This window comes from Muntiacus reevesi, chromosome 9 (genome assembly GCF_963930625.1).
Source record: "Muntiacus reevesi chromosome 9, mMunRee1.1, whole genome shotgun sequence".
Taxonomy (NCBI): Eukaryota; Metazoa; Chordata; class Mammalia; order Artiodactyla; family Cervidae; genus Muntiacus; species Muntiacus reevesi.
In genome coordinates this window covers 24,497,407-24,513,286 of record NC_089257.1, presented here as the reverse complement: position 1 = coordinate 24,513,286, position 15,880 = coordinate 24,497,407, and positions in this window count along the sequence as shown.

The window sequence follows — 15,880 nt, the reverse complement described above, 5'->3', positions numbered from 1 at the left end:
AATCTAACTTTGAGGGGCTCAGTGTCTTCATCTGTAAAATGGAGGTAATAATTACTAGTGTCTAGGGACTTCCCTGGTGGTCCAGTGGTTAAGATTCCACGCTCCCAATGCAGCGGTTCTGGGTTCAGTCCCTGGTCCAGGAACTAGACCCCATTGCCTCAACTAAGAGTTCACATGCTGCAACAAAAATCCTGCATGCTGCAATGAAGAGTGAAGATCCCAACATCCTGACTGCCACGACTGAGACCCAGTGCATCCAAATCTATTTTAAAAATAAATAAAATAATTATAACGTCTAGCTTACAAAGTTGGTGTGAGAATTTAAGTTAATAAATGTATTTATATTATGTAAAGGCCTGGCTCACTGTGGACAGTGACTGCAGCCATGAAATTAAAAGATGCTGCTTGCTTCTTGAAATGAACGCTATGACAAATCTAGACAGTATATTAAAAAACCGAGACATCACTTTGCTGACAAAGGTCCATATAGTCAAAGCTATGATTTTTCCAGTAGTCATGTATGGATATGAGAGTTGAATCATAAAGAAGGCTGAGTGCTAAAGAATTGATGCTTTGAATTGTAGAGCTGGAGAACACTCTTGAGAGTTCCTTGGACTGCAAGAAGATCAAATCAGTCAATCCTAAAGGATATCAACCCTGAATATTCATTGGAAGGACTAATGCTGAAGCTCCAATATTTTGGCTACTTGTTGCAAAGAGCTGAATCATCGGAAAAGATTCTGATGCTGGGAAAGATTGAAGTCAAAAGGAGAAGGGGTCAGTAGAGGATGTGATTTTTAGATAGCATCACCAGCTCAGTGGACATGAATCTGAGCAAACTCCTGGAGATAGTGAAGGACAGGGGAGCCTGGTATGCTGTAGTCCATGGGGTCACGAAGAGTCAGACATTAATTAGCCACTGAACAACAACAACAGCAATGACAACAAAAGGCTTGGCTACTAGGGAGTGCTAAAAATGTTAGCTCTTAGGATTGTTACTATTAGTTTACTGTGAGTTGCCTTTTTTTGGTATAGTTGTTAAAGCCTTTCCTGTATTATCACACACAGTCCTCACAAGAAACATGAGAGATAATATTATTTTCTTTATGAGATATAGGATGCTAAGGCACCGAGAGGATAAATCACTTAACCCAAGGAGACCCAGGTCTGTTTGACCCCAAGGTAGGACAGTCAATCATTTTTATAAATAGTAAAATTTAGTCTGGTGTGCAGGTCAAGACATTAGGAGATTTGAGTTCTTAGCTCACATAAATAGCCAAGCTAGAAGCCCAATGAGTTTAAGCTCAAAATAATCCTGTGAACAAAGCAAGAGGATAATTTGAAATGTCAATGTGACATTCTGTTCCACAGTAAATTAATAAGATGTGACTGGAGGCCTTTCTCATCATAGCTGTAACAATCAGAAGCCATACTTTCTCTCACCTCTAATCTCAGGCTATGACAATAGGCAATCACGAGGAACATCCTTCAAATACCAGCGGAGTCTTTTTCATACACAAAGGTGACATATTGGTAGTATCCAGTTTTATTCATTTTCGTCGGAAAAGGTGTTGCTTTAAATACTGCCATGTGATGAAATGAGCAACGAAGAAACAGGGTCAGGGCTCTGTAATTAACTTGGTATTGATAGAAAACACTTGCGCTATCCCCCACTCTCTCTGTTGCTAAGGTGATGGTTGACCAGATGGTTTTGAGTGACTTTGAGGCCTGGGCCAAAAACTGTGAGCTCACAGGTAGTATTTAAGCCGACAGGTAAAATGCACTGGGTCACCTTGGCGGTTTCTCCCCCTTTTACAGAATCATTTCACTTGGGCCATTTCCTTGGTTATAGATTCTTGGTTCTCAGTCTTTATGATGGCTCTGGACACCTTCTTCATTTGACATCAGTGCTGTGTCCTGGATTCCATCTACACCCTCCTAATAACTCTGTTCTATAGATTATGAACAGCTCCCTACTTGCCACTTTCTGATACAGTAAGCCCCCTACATATGAACCTTCAAATCGCGAACTTTCAAAGATGTGGACGTGCATTCACGTGTCCAGTCGCGTTTCTGGTGTACGTGGGCACGTGTGTGCCTCCTCTACACATGGTTATGCTTTTGTGTACTTTATTGTACAACACTGTATAGAGTACCCTAGTACAGTATCTTTATTTTAAGCCCGAGATGTCTGAAGCAAGCTAAAAGCAGCAGTATACAGGAATTGTGTTAGTTGGGTACCTAAGCTAACTTTGTTGGACTAACCACCGAAGTGGACTTATGAATGTGGTCTTGGAGTAGAGCTCATTTGTAGGTAGAGGATTTACTGTACTTATCTGTTAAGTAGTACTTTACTTGTTAAAATTCCATTCCCCCACTTGGCTAAGGAGGGGAAATAATCCTCATGGGTGAGGCTGGTTAGACCTTGTTGGATAACTCATGTTATGGCTGAAGAGGTCTCACAGCTGAGACTACAGATTTCCAAAACTGGGAAGTGTCTCTGTGATTTTGACAGTATGAATCCTTCCATTCTCAGGATAAAGCTGCAATCTTTTTTCTTGGGAGGTGAGATGGAGAGAGAGGGCAACTTTAATCTGGGTATTTATGTTGAGTCAGAGCTTCACAACACATATAGGAGAGACCAGATGTCACTGAAATGCAGAGTGGAAAATACTCTGTTCAGGTCAGAAATCTAGACATCATCTACCTCTATTTCTGATTTTACCATATCACCTGCATCCAAACTACCAGTCACCTCTGCTGGCTGTGCTTCTAAAATACATCCATCATCTTTCCATTTTTCTCCATCTCTTCTGCTGCCACCCTGGTCCAAGTCTCCATAATCTTACTGTGGAAACTGTCATACATTGCTTTCTTGTTGGGGATCAAAAGACAGTCCTATATGAAAGGGATGGAGTGGGACTCTGCCATTTGGCCCAGAACTTTGGCCATGGAAAATTTTGAGCTATATCCAAACTAAAAAAAAGTTGTCCCTTATATTTCAGAAATTCTTATTTCTTCTTTCTCATCACTGCAATCCTGAGACTTACCATGGAAATGCACATCTTCGTCTAGACCTGTGCTGTCCAATGATGGCAACATGGGGATATTTAAATTTTAATTAATAATAAAATCAAATGAAAATTCAATTTTATTTGTCTCATTAGCAACATTTAAAGTATTTGCTAGCTATGAGTGGCTAGCATATTTGACTTAAATTGGTCACTGTATTTGACCTAAATTGGAGTTACAGAGCATTTTATCATTGTAGAAAGTTTCTCTTGGATATTGCTAGCTTGGAATGATTTCCATGGTTTTCATTCACTTGGATTTGCATCTAGCACTTTTCCAGACTATGATTTGAGGAGAGTCAGAAAATTAAAAAGAACATTTTTGGAAATTGTTTTGGAGCTTATCTAATGCAATCTCTTAGTACAATTGATGAGTAAACAGGTTCAGAGAGATTAGGTGACTGGCCAAGGTCACCTGGCTAGCGCTTGGACAAAGTTAGCCAGAATGTGCATTCAGACTAGGTAAGTAACCATGACTCATTGCATGCAGTAAAGTTGTACATCTGCAAAATGGGAACAATCACAATAGCCCTTCCTCAGAGTAACATTGAGGTAGCTTTCTGCCATATGTAGACACCAGCTGCTGACTCATTAAATGGTACGCTGACTTTGCCAGAACACTGTAAACTATTTGGTATAATTCACTGTGAGTGTGATAGGAAAATTGATTCAAAAAACACTAAATCAAAAAGCTGTCAGCATGACTGGGCTCAAAGATGAGTCATACATTACACTGTGTTATCAAGCTCACAGTAGGTTCCCCTAATGAGACGGTTCCCATTTCTGATGATGCTGTAAAATGGCTAGCAATCTGGGGGCTTTGAAGAGCCCTTAAGTGATGCTGTCTTCAGCACTTCAGATCTATTTGGCGTCTTCAAAGCATATTCCTGTCCGTCCATTGGCCTGATGTGACTAACTCCCTGACCGTCTTCAAAAGAAAGGGCATCTAGTTCAGTATTGCTTCCCCCTGTGGAGCATCTTCTAAATTCACTGGTGGGGTCCTAGCTTTGATACATGTGTGTAGTGTATGAAAGGCTGTACAGAACCTTTATTTGATCACTACTTTGGACTTTACTTCTTTTGGTGGATGACAGAAGAGGAGGGCTGGAACAGATGTCTACAGGCAGGAGGAGAATAATGAGTAGGTTCTGTATGGGATCTCCAGGCTTGGTTATCATGCATTAAGTTCAGTTCAGTCTCTCAGTCGTGTCCCACTCTTTGCGATCCCATGAACCACAGCACGCCAGGCCTCCCTGTCCATCACAGACTCCTGGAGTTTACTCAGACTCATGCCCATTGAGTTGGTGATGCTATCCAGCCATCTCATCCTCTGTCATTCCCTTCTCTTCCTGCCCCCAACCCCTCCCAGCATCAGGGTCTTTTCCAATGAGTCAGCTCTTCGCATGAGGTGGTCAAAGTATTGCAGTTTCAGCTTCAGCATCAGTCCTTCCAATGAACACCCAGGATTGATCTCCTTCAGGATGGACTGGTTGGATCTTGCAGTCCAAGGGACTCTCAAGAGTCTTCTCTAACACCACAGTTTAAAAGCATCAATTTTTCGGTGCTCAGCTTTCTTAACAGTCCAACACTCACATCCATACATGACCACTGGAAAAACCATAGCCTTGACCAGATGGACCTTTGTTGGCAAAGTAATGTCTCTGCTTTTTAATATGCTGTCCAGGTTGGTCATAACTTTCCTTCCAAGCAGTAAGCGTATTTTAATTTCATGGCTGCAGTCACCATCTGCAGTGATTTTGGAGCCCAAACAAATGACGTCTGACACTATTTCCACTGTCTCCCCATCTGTTTCCCATGAGGTGATGGGACCAGATGCCATGATCTTAGTTTTCTGAATGTTGAGCTTTAAGCCAACTTTTTCACTCTCCTCTTTCACTTTCATCAAGAGGCTTTTTAGTTCTTCTTCACTTTCTGCCATAAAGGTGGTGCCATCTGCATATCTGAGGTTATTGATATTTCTCCCAGCAATCTTGATTCCAGCTTGTGCTTCCTCCAGCCCAGCATTTCTCATGATGTACTCTGCATATAAGTTAAATAAGCAGGGTGACAATATATAGCCTTGATGTACTCCTTTTCCTATTTGGAACCAGTCTGTTGTTCCATGTGCAGTTCTAATTGTTGCTTTCTGACCTGCATACAGGTTTCTCAAGAGGCAGGTCAGGTGGTCTGGTATTCCCATCTCCTTCAGAATTTTCCACAGTTTGTTATGATCTACACAGTCGAAGGCTTTGGCATAGTCAATAAAGCAGAAATAGATGTTTTTCTGGAACTCTGTTGCTTTTCCAATAAACAACTGTGAATGGGCACTGGGGAGACTGGCTAATATAATGGAAAGAATCTAGAAAGTGACAGAAGTGTCATGACATGGTCTAGGCCTGAGAGTCAGAAGTCTTTATTTAAATCCACTAACTACACATGTGTAGTGACAGACAATTCATCCTTCCTCTCAGTCTTGACCTCTTATCACTAAAGAGAATACTATTTCTGTGCTTCCTTTTTGTAGGGTTATTGGGGAGAGTTATAGGAGAAATGGATATGAAAATAGTCTGTTAACTGCAATCCCTATGTGGCAACAAGTGGCATTTATTCTTATTATTACTACTGATATTTGAATATACATTTATTATTTATATCTTAAGTGCTTAGAACCACACTTGCAACCAAGTTCTTGAGGTTGTGGCTTATTCTTTTTGTCTGAAGTGGAAAAAAAAATTGTTTCATTACATTGAGGACCTTGCTATCTAGGCTCTCTTTATCTTTTCTCTCCCTTTGGTCCTAAATGTGGCTTAATTTTTGCAGCTTCACTAGAGAAACCATGGATTAATAGCTCCAAGAAATAATGCATTATTTATTTCAAGACACTGAAACAAGATTGGTTAGGAAATCAAGGAACTCTTTAGAATGTTACATGAGAGCTTAAGACTTCTTCACTGGGAAATGACTGAAGTGGAGGTTCACTTTTAATGACTTATTAGGTGACTATTTTTGGTTTGCTTTCCTTTTTTAAGTTAAAATATAGTTGATTTACAATATTGTATTAGTTTTAGGTGTACAGCATGGAGATTCATTATTTTTGCAGATTATAATCCATTATTGGGTATTGTAAAATAATGGGCATAGTTCCCTGTATGTCCCTGTGGCTTATCCATCTTATGTGTGATAGTTTGTATCTGTTAACATCATGGCCCTAATTTGTCCCTCCCCTTTCCCCTCTCCCCTTTGGGAACCACAAGTTTGTTTTCTGTATCTGTGAGTCTGTTACTATTTTGCATATGCATTCATTTGTGATATTTTTATATTCCACAGATAAGTGGTATCATATAATATTTGTCTTTGATTTATTCCACTAAATGTCACATTCTCGAGATCCATCCACATTGCTACAGATGGCAGAATTTCTTTTTTACGGCTGAGTAAAATTACATTATATATAAAAATACACACACACCACATCTTCTTAATCCAGTCATCTGTTGATGGGCACTTGAGCTTCCATGTGCTGGCTATTGTAGACAGTGCTGCTGCGAACACTAGCGTGCACATGTATCACCCTCAAATGAGTGATTTCAGGTTTTTTTTTCAGATATATGCCCAGAAGTAGAATTGCTAAATTATATGGTAGTTCTATTTTAAGTTCTTAAGGAAGATCCATTCTATTTTTCATAGTGGCTGTACCAATTTACATTCCAGGTGAATTTTTTTAACTTCTCTCTTTATTTTAAATTTTTAGTTTTTTTTTAATACCAGAGACATCCGGGAGACTTTTTGATAAATTCAGTAGGCAAACTCAGTGGGTTACTGTGTAGCTGTAAGAAGCACATTACTGTTCTAATTTTTTGAAGGTCCTGTTTTGCCCCTTGCTCTGAGATTTCGCAGGGTATCACACAATGTAATGGTCCTCAGGACCATTTTTTATAATTCCCCTGGTTGTGTCTTGCACAGGATCCTTGGTTGAGGTGGCTCATGGGAGCTGAAATCTAAGCTTTCCTTTCATTGGACTGTGTCTACCTAAAGGGGGCTGAGTTTTCAATTTTGCATGAAGGCATCTTATAGTACAGTGAAGGCCCTGAGAGGTTATACATTCCATGAAGGAGAAGACACTGTCATCCTGTTTTATTCCAGTGAGAAATGGGTAAATCATGAAGGCAAGGTTACAAAAGGGATGCAAAAGACTTTTGGTTACATATAGATTTGAAGACACATATTTGTATCTCCTTTCTCCTTGAAAGTGAAAGTATCAGTCTCTCAGTTTTTGATGAACTCTGCAATGCCATGGACTGTGGCCCACCAGGTTCCTCTGTCCATGGGATTTCCCAGGCAAGAATACTGGAGTGGATTGCCATTCACTTCTCTAGGAGGTCTTCTTCACCCAGGGATCAAACCCAGGTCTCCTGCATTATAGGAAGATTCTTTACCTTCTGAGCCACCAGTGAAAGCCCAGTTAAAATATGTGTATGTTATATTCATGTATTATGTGCCTACTCTGCACCACACAATGCAGTTGCTTACAAGAACCCTATGTGATAATTGTTATTATCCCCTTCTGGATTAGGAGACTTGAGGCTCAGAGAGATGAAGTAACGGTTTTCGTTATACAACAGGATTCTAACCCAGATTTTTGGCTCCAGAGCCTCCACTCTCTCTTCTATTTGCTTTCTTTGTAGAGTTTACAAAATGCATTTAAATCTGCTTCCTCATTTGACACTACTCACGTCCTGTTAGATGGAATGGCAGGTATTAGCACCCGTAGTACTTACTGAGGGCTTCCCCACTGGATCCTCTGATGCAGTGACTTGCCCAAGGTCAAACAACTTATGTGAATACCCATGTATACACTTACTTTGATAGTACTGAAACTGTCAAAGCACCAGCATAGATAGGACATGTTGCTGAGAGCTGCCAGTGTTCTGCCAAGAAGGCATGATTCTGCCTGCATCAGAGATGCTTGGGCAGCAGCACCCTTTGCATGATGACATACCTGTCCTTAATGATGATATACCTGTCCTCTTGGGAGCTCTTGGACTTCTGTGTCACAGAATGGCATTTCACATGACTTCCTGTAGAAACAGATGCTTGTTCAAATGGCAAGAAGCAACCGATAGGAATAAGGAGGCCAGTGATTAAAATGATGCTTAGACCCCTGGAAATGCTGGTTTCAGGAATTTTTGGGTGCAGAACAGCAAAATTACAGTGCAGCTCTTAGAGAACTTACTTCTCTCCAGCTGTGTAAATGATCATATTGGAAATGTCAACAAAAAATGAAACTCTTTTAGAGAGGGGCCTATTAAAAGACAACATTAATAGTAAAGTTAGAAATGCATTAGCTCTTTTGGACGAGGTGACAGCATCACTTTTTGGCACCAGAGTGGTCTCATATGCACATGGGGGTAGAGCACTTGATGGGTTTATGATCTTCCCCCACAAAATGGTCATTGCCTCTTGATGCCTTGCCATATATCACACAGTGCATAAGTCAATTTACAAATCTTATGATATCAAATGTCTGTTTTGATCAGCCCTTCAGTCTTTTAATGTTTATATAATGGTTTCCTTTGACTGAGCTTGATAAAATTTCTTCTGGTTGCTAGAGGATAGGGGGGTGTTAGAGTGGTGGGGGGGGGTGTCAGAAAAACCTGTGAAGATTGACTGACAGATTTAGTGGTTACTGAGTAAAACAATTGGGTTACACCTAACAGGCGCGCTGGAACAAAACCCAAGGCTGTCACTGCTTTGGTCCTGACAGCTTCGGAGGAAGAGACTGAGTGATATGCCAAAAGTGTTTCCGTGGGGATATTTGGATTGCAGGGACCTATGGACTGTGAACTTGTGCTCATCAAGGGTGAAAAAGAAATTTTCAAAAGCTGTTAACTTGTGTCAACTCTCATGTAACAGACTGCTGTGTACTTCACATCACGGTGCACAAAATCATACAAGGTTTGTGTTGGAAGTCAGATCTGAGGAAGTTCTCAGGGACATTTGATTGAGAGTGTTTGGAAGCCAAAGATATGGAATTCTGCTTCAGGCATAGGTATTCTATTCCAGCTTTCATTCATTTATTCATCCTTTCATGTAAAAATTTACTGCTAAACTTGTAATTAGAGGGAACATCGTCATTAGTTTGCTAGGACAAATAGATGTCATTTGAAAAGGATGCATCATTATGCAATATTCAGGATTCCATCTGCTCAGAGTGGCAAGAAATGTAGTTTTTTCCTCAGAGGATGCTCTTCTCATGGTGGGTCCAAGAAGCCTGGGGTGCCAACTGATTCCAGATGGTGAGTCCAAGTTGTCTCTCTCTCCAAAGGCTTATTATTATTATTATTTTTTACTGATCTCTGGTGCTTCATAAAACCACCAGGTCCTGCAAGGTCCAGCCCATAGGGATTGAGGAGATGCTGGCTTGTGGCATAGCACAGCAGGGATTAGAACAACCCACCCCCTGAGTCATGTTTAGATGTGGGTACCTCATGCCAACACTGACTCAGTGGAACAGCACTTTTTCTAGCCAGGTTTTTCAATTAGTCCAACACATTGCCTGAGGATTATAAATACATCATGTTATCAAAATGCATGGTTTGGGATTAGCTTTTTGGCAAATCCAGAAACAATATCCTCCCTCTCACTCATGGTGATTTTGATCTCAGGGGCTTGGTAGAGCTTTCCTGTCCATAGGCTTTGGTCAGGGACACCCTCTATCTTCCCCTCAAATATTTAGATGTTTCGGTAACTTTGAACCTGGAGGAAAGTTTAAAATGTCTTGACATTTTATTTCCCAGAAGATCTTTTTGGTCTTACGCAAATTTGTACTCCCTCCACTTCAAGCTTTGTATTTCAGTTTGTACGGGGGTGGGGATAAAAACTCTGTCAACAAAGCTGGATTCTGCTCTTCCTTCAAAATTAAGAGGAACCCTGCCCAGTGCAGGAGACAGGGTTCGATCCCTGGGTTGGGAAGATCCTCTGGAAGAGGGCATGGAAACCCACTCCAGTATTCTTGCCTGGGAAATCCTATGAACAGAGGAGCCTGCTGGGCTATAGCACATGGAATGGCAAAAGAGTTGGACTCAATGACTAAACACAACTGCCCTAGGCACTCACTTATACCTGCTGTGCATTGGACATCTGTTAGGGCCTGCTGCTGCTGCTGCTAAGTCGCTTCAGTTGTGTCCAACTCTGTGCGACCCCACAGATGGCAGCCCACCAGGCTCCCCCGTCCCTGGGATTCTCCAGGCAAGAACACTGGAGTGGGTTGCCATTTCCTTCTCCAATCCTTGAAAGTGAGAAGTGAAAGTGAAGTCGCTCAGTCATGTCAAACTCTTAGCGACCCCATGGACTGCAGCCTACCAGACTCCTCTGTCCATGGGATTTTCCAGGCAAGAGTCCTGGAGTGGGGTGCCATCGCCTTCTCCACTGTTAGGGCCTAGGGCTTGACAAACTAAATATGATTTTATTGGAACGCAGCCCTGCCCATTCATTTACTATTATTTATGGCTCCTATCCCCTGGCTTCTCCCCCTGCATTTCCTCCATGCTAGAGCAAACTTAGACATTGGTAGGAGTCATACGAGACATGGGTTCAATCCTTGGATTGGGAAGATCCCCTGGAAGAGGGCATGGCTACCTACTCCGGTATTGTTGCATAAAGAATCCCATGGACAGGGGAGCCTGGTGGGCTGCAGTCCATGGGGTCTCCAAGAATTGGACATGACTGAAGCTAATTAGCATGCGTGCACACACACACACACACACACACACACACACACACAGAGGAGATGGAGTCCTTGGCAGGGGTGCTCACCTCTTTACAAGCTAAAACCCCCTCCCACTGGGCTGGATCCCAGGTGAAGCTGTGTGCCTCTGCAGCAGAGGGTGTCTCACTCTGGGGTCACCTTTCTATTTCTGCTTATAAGAACAGAAATATCTATGGGATTTGGGGTGTAAGAGACTTAGAGAGATTGCAAGAGTGGGAGGATGGGGTGGCAACAGAAATAGTGGACCACAAAACAATGGCCAGACGTTGCCAATTCCCTGCAAACTGGCCACTTCCTGAGATAAGAGAGAGGCTGTGGGGAGGGAGGAAGCCATGGGGCATAAATTGCATTTTCATTCAATGAGCTCAGTTTTTGAAAATCCGTGGAATGCCCATCTAGCACGGGTACTGACTATATTCATTTTAATAAAAAGGAAAGCTAATGTTTAAGACGGTTTCTATGCCAGGCATCATGTATAATGACATTTAAATTCTGTAGTAACCATCATAATCCCTATTTCACAGATATGGAAACAGGTTTTTTAAATTAAGAATAGCATAATTAGGAATCAAACACATAAGTTGAAAGGCTTAAATTCAACCTATTAAAATATATAATGAAAGAATGAAGGCCCTCAGTCGTGTCCGAATCTTTCTGACCCCATAGACTGTAATTTACCAAGCTTCTCCATCCATGGGGTTTTCCAGGCAAGAATACTGGAGTGGGTTGCCATTTCCTTCAGTCATCAAATGTTTTTGGCGACTTAGTTAATCATAGAGCCATTGACTATAGAAAACATTTAGACCTTATTTTAAGACCTAGCAATGAATTTGAATGGAATTGCTGTTACTTCAAGGAAGCTGAGAGAAGAATCATCACCATAAATAACACATTGGTGATGATAAGAGACATTCCTTGACTACTCATGACCTAATGATCATCCATTTAGCAGAGTTTCTGTCAAATTGTGGCTAAACAGATGGAGGCTACATGATGATAGCTAGTGACAGCCTCATCCAACACAGGGTAGTGTCAATAATTTATAGTATTAGAAGAAATTATTAATCAGGTAAACAACTTTTATTTCAATTTATGTCACCTGCTAACCAGTTCTATAAATATATATATTTTGGTTTATGTAGACAAAATAGGAGCAGAGGTTTTCATTTTTGATTTATACATATATTTATTTTTCTGCACAGGTTGTTAAATATTTTAAGTATAGTTTGATGATATTTTAGTTACCTAGTGAATAAATCAAATAGTTAGGGAGACTAATGGATGTGAAAAATGCATCGTAAACTATGACATGCTCATAAATTGTAATGGAAAGAATATATTATTCTACACTTGCACATATATTTTTTAAAAGCAAGAATAAAAATGGTTTAGAAACCTGCTCTTGATTTAGCGCTGGGGCTGGGAGTCAATGCGTCTCCTGTATAAAATGAATGAATCTATTGGGGTAGCTCAATTGTGTGTAGAGATGTACTGCTCTTCAGGCAGTATGGCACTGTGACAATTGTGTGCATTTTGAAGTCATGGGGATCTGAAATTTGTCAATCGTGAGCCTAATCTGTGCAGATTTGGGCACATGATGTAACTTTTCTGAGCCCCAGTTTTCAACTTGTAAAACTGTGAAACTGGAGAGTTAGAAATATGATATTCCTACCACTGTCCTTAATATACTGATAAATATTATTATTAATTTTGAGCATCTACCATTTCTGCTTTACACACTCTCAAGGATTTGGTCTCTGGTTCTTTATTTAATTTCAATTATCACCCTAAGTGCAAAGAACTTCTATTTTAAATTATAGCTCTTATTTTTTAATTATAAAAGCAATACATAGACATATAGAAAACTTAGAAATCACAGAGAAGCAAAGAACAAAAACAAACATTTATTTATATCATCCCTAGAGAGAATTATTATTAATAACCTCAGTATTTTTATGCATAAATATACCTTTAGAAATTATACCCTACTCTCTGTTTTGCAGCTTGTTTTTTTCCACCGAATATATAGTGAACATGTTTTTCATGTCATTAAATGTTCTGCAACATTTAAATGGCCATATACTGTGTGAATATAAAAAGCTGGGGACTTTTTGACTTGCAAAACAAACCCTCAGTTTCTTTCAGTTGTGTTTTTTGAGTAGGGGGTTGGGAGAAGGTATGACTTGCCTTTAAGGTATGTTTTTAAAGGGATATGTGTTTTCCCCAATGAATGTTCAGTAGTTTGAAAGATATGACTCAATCCATACCTTGTGCATGACAATGGCAGAATTTAGCACGGTAACGCTCTCAGGGAATTGTCTGCCAGGACCTAGAACTGGCAGATTTACTGATGCTAGAGAATTTGCTGTCAACAAGACTCACAGGAAAGGCAGAGAGTTGCTGTCTATCTTTCAGTCATTCTCTGCAGGAATGCTGCCTTCCACTCTGCATCAGCTGCCTCTGACTCCCCGAAATATGCAAACCAGCAAGCGGCAAATGCTTTTGAGAAAGGTACAATTGCATTCAAATTGAAAGTGGAGGGAGTTGGTCAAAGAGGAAAGAACGAAAGGCATTAAAAATTAATCATCCCAGGGCCATAAAGTCAGCTGTAAACCCTTAGCAATAAAAAAAATTAAATGAAGAAGAAGTTAATGTTTTAAGCAGAGATTTAAATTTTCCAGGAGAGAAACTGATTGTGGGAGCAGATCTGGGGAGCTGGCAAGATTTACAGGGGAAGCCTGAGTGTCTTGTCCCAGGAGAGGCTGCAAAAAGCATAAAACAGTCATCAAATGCATAACATCATTTATATTATTTAGTATCCTTGTTCAAAACCTTGGTTGAAAAAGGAAGTGGCATTTTGACTGACTGAGAATAATATTGTTCTATTCAGGACAGATGAAAGTGGCCAAAATTGGAGGAATACTAAAAAAACCACATCACTGCTGAGAGAAGCCCAGAGGAAATATTACAGAAATATTTAGTATGAGGGAGTTGTAGGACTCCAAGTAATAATATTTATCTATCTGTCTTTATAGTTTCAATACCAAAGTGTAAACCTGTGCCTGGGATTACATGTTTATTGGCAGGTTGTCTCTGGGTGGGCTTAATGAATGATCAGGTCTTCGGACCCAAAAGAAAAGTTGAATCAGATTTATAGAAGTTTTTAAGCAAAGCTGGCACATATTTTAGGGTTTTCCTGACAAACTTAAAAATTGAGTGTGGAATGATAAAGTTGTGAAGACATTCTTACATAGTGGTTAAGAGAACTGGTCTTGGCAGCAAAGAGATTCTGCTTGAATCTTGGCTGTGCCACTTGCAGTGAAACTTTGGGAAATCACTTCTTTTCTTTGAGCCTTCGTTTCCTCATGTCTAAAACGAGAATGGCAAGAATATATTCATGGACTTCCCTGGCAATTCAGTAGTTATTAATAAGACTTTACCTTCTAATGCACGGGGTGAGAGTTTGATCCTTGGTTGGGACGCTAAGATCCCATATGCCTCGTGACCCAAAAAATCCAAAATGTAAAACAGAAGCAATATTGTAACAAATTCAATAAGTACTGTAAAAATGTCCACATCAAAAATTATCTTTAAAAAAGAATATATTCACTTCACAGGTGGTGGTAATGAAAATTAACTGCAATAGTAGATGTTAAGCATTTAGTATAGATCTGTGTTCATAGCAAACCTTCAATAAATGAAGAGTTGGACACAACTGAGTAACTTTCACACACATATGGTCTCTGGGATTCTGGTCTCTTTCTGTAAGTCCCCAAAGGTTTTAGGGTTTTTATCATGGTATTCTTGATTGCTCGTTGCCCAGTATAGATGTTTCATCATTTGAGGACGACGTTAATACTTTGACTTCTTTTAGATTCTGATAAACTTTAGGGGCAGAACATTCACTGGGATAATCTGAGGAGGGTCTTCTCCCTTCCCTGGGTTTACCCACAGGGTAAAGGGCCTTTTCAACTTTCCTGCGTTTACCCGCTGCTAAGTCACTTCAGTCGTGTACGACTCTGTGCGACCCCATAGATGGCAGCCCACCAGGTTCCTCTGTCCCTGGGATTCTCCAGGCAAGAACACTGGAGTGGGTTGCCATTTCCTTCTCCAGTGCATGAAAGTGAAAAGTGAAAGTGAAGTCGCTCAGCCGTGTCCGACTCTTAGCGACCCCATGGACTGCAGCCCACCAGGCTCCTCTGTCCCTGGGATTTTCCAGGCAAGAGGACTGGAGTGGGGTGCCATTGCCTTCTCCAGAAATACCTTATTAACGGTTAGCAACCTTAGGAGTGAGTGTTCCAGCTGTTGAGAGGCACTGACACTTATTTAGCAGTTTTTTTTTTTTAAAGCTCATTAAAGTTTATAGAGCTCTCACTGATGCCATTTCTGCACTGCACTCTCAGTCTTCAGTGAAAGGAAGCAGTTGAAATATTGAATCATATTCAGATTACTAATATGTCAAATAAAAATAATAAAGCACTTTTTTGGGCATTCATTACAGCCTTTTCCCCCCCAGGGTTCTTTCAGATGAACTGAGTTCAGTTGGAAGCTGGCTCTTTGCTCATCTGTGGGACTTGCTCTGACTACCTTCCTTCTTCAGTCTTTCTGACTTCAGGGTCATCATCATCCATTCAGTTTCCCAAAGCAGAACCATCTGCATCATTTTACACCCTTTCTGCAAATAAGCCATCAGCAATTCTATGAGTTCTGCCTCCCATGAACCTAGAGACTGTCATACTGAGTGAAGTAAGTCAGACAGAGAGGGAGACATATCCTAGCACAGCCCTTATATGTGGAATCTGAAAAGAAATGATACAAATGAACTTATTTATGAAACAGAAGCAGACTCTCAGACTTAAGAATGAACTTATGGTTGCCAGAAGGAAACGATAGGGGGAAGGGATAGTTAGGGAGTTTGGAATCAGCGTCTACACACTGCTATATTTAAAACAGATAGCCAACATGGACCGACTGTATAGCACAGGGAACTCTGTTCAATGTTATGGGTAGCCTGGATTGAGGGGAGTTTGGGGGAGGATGG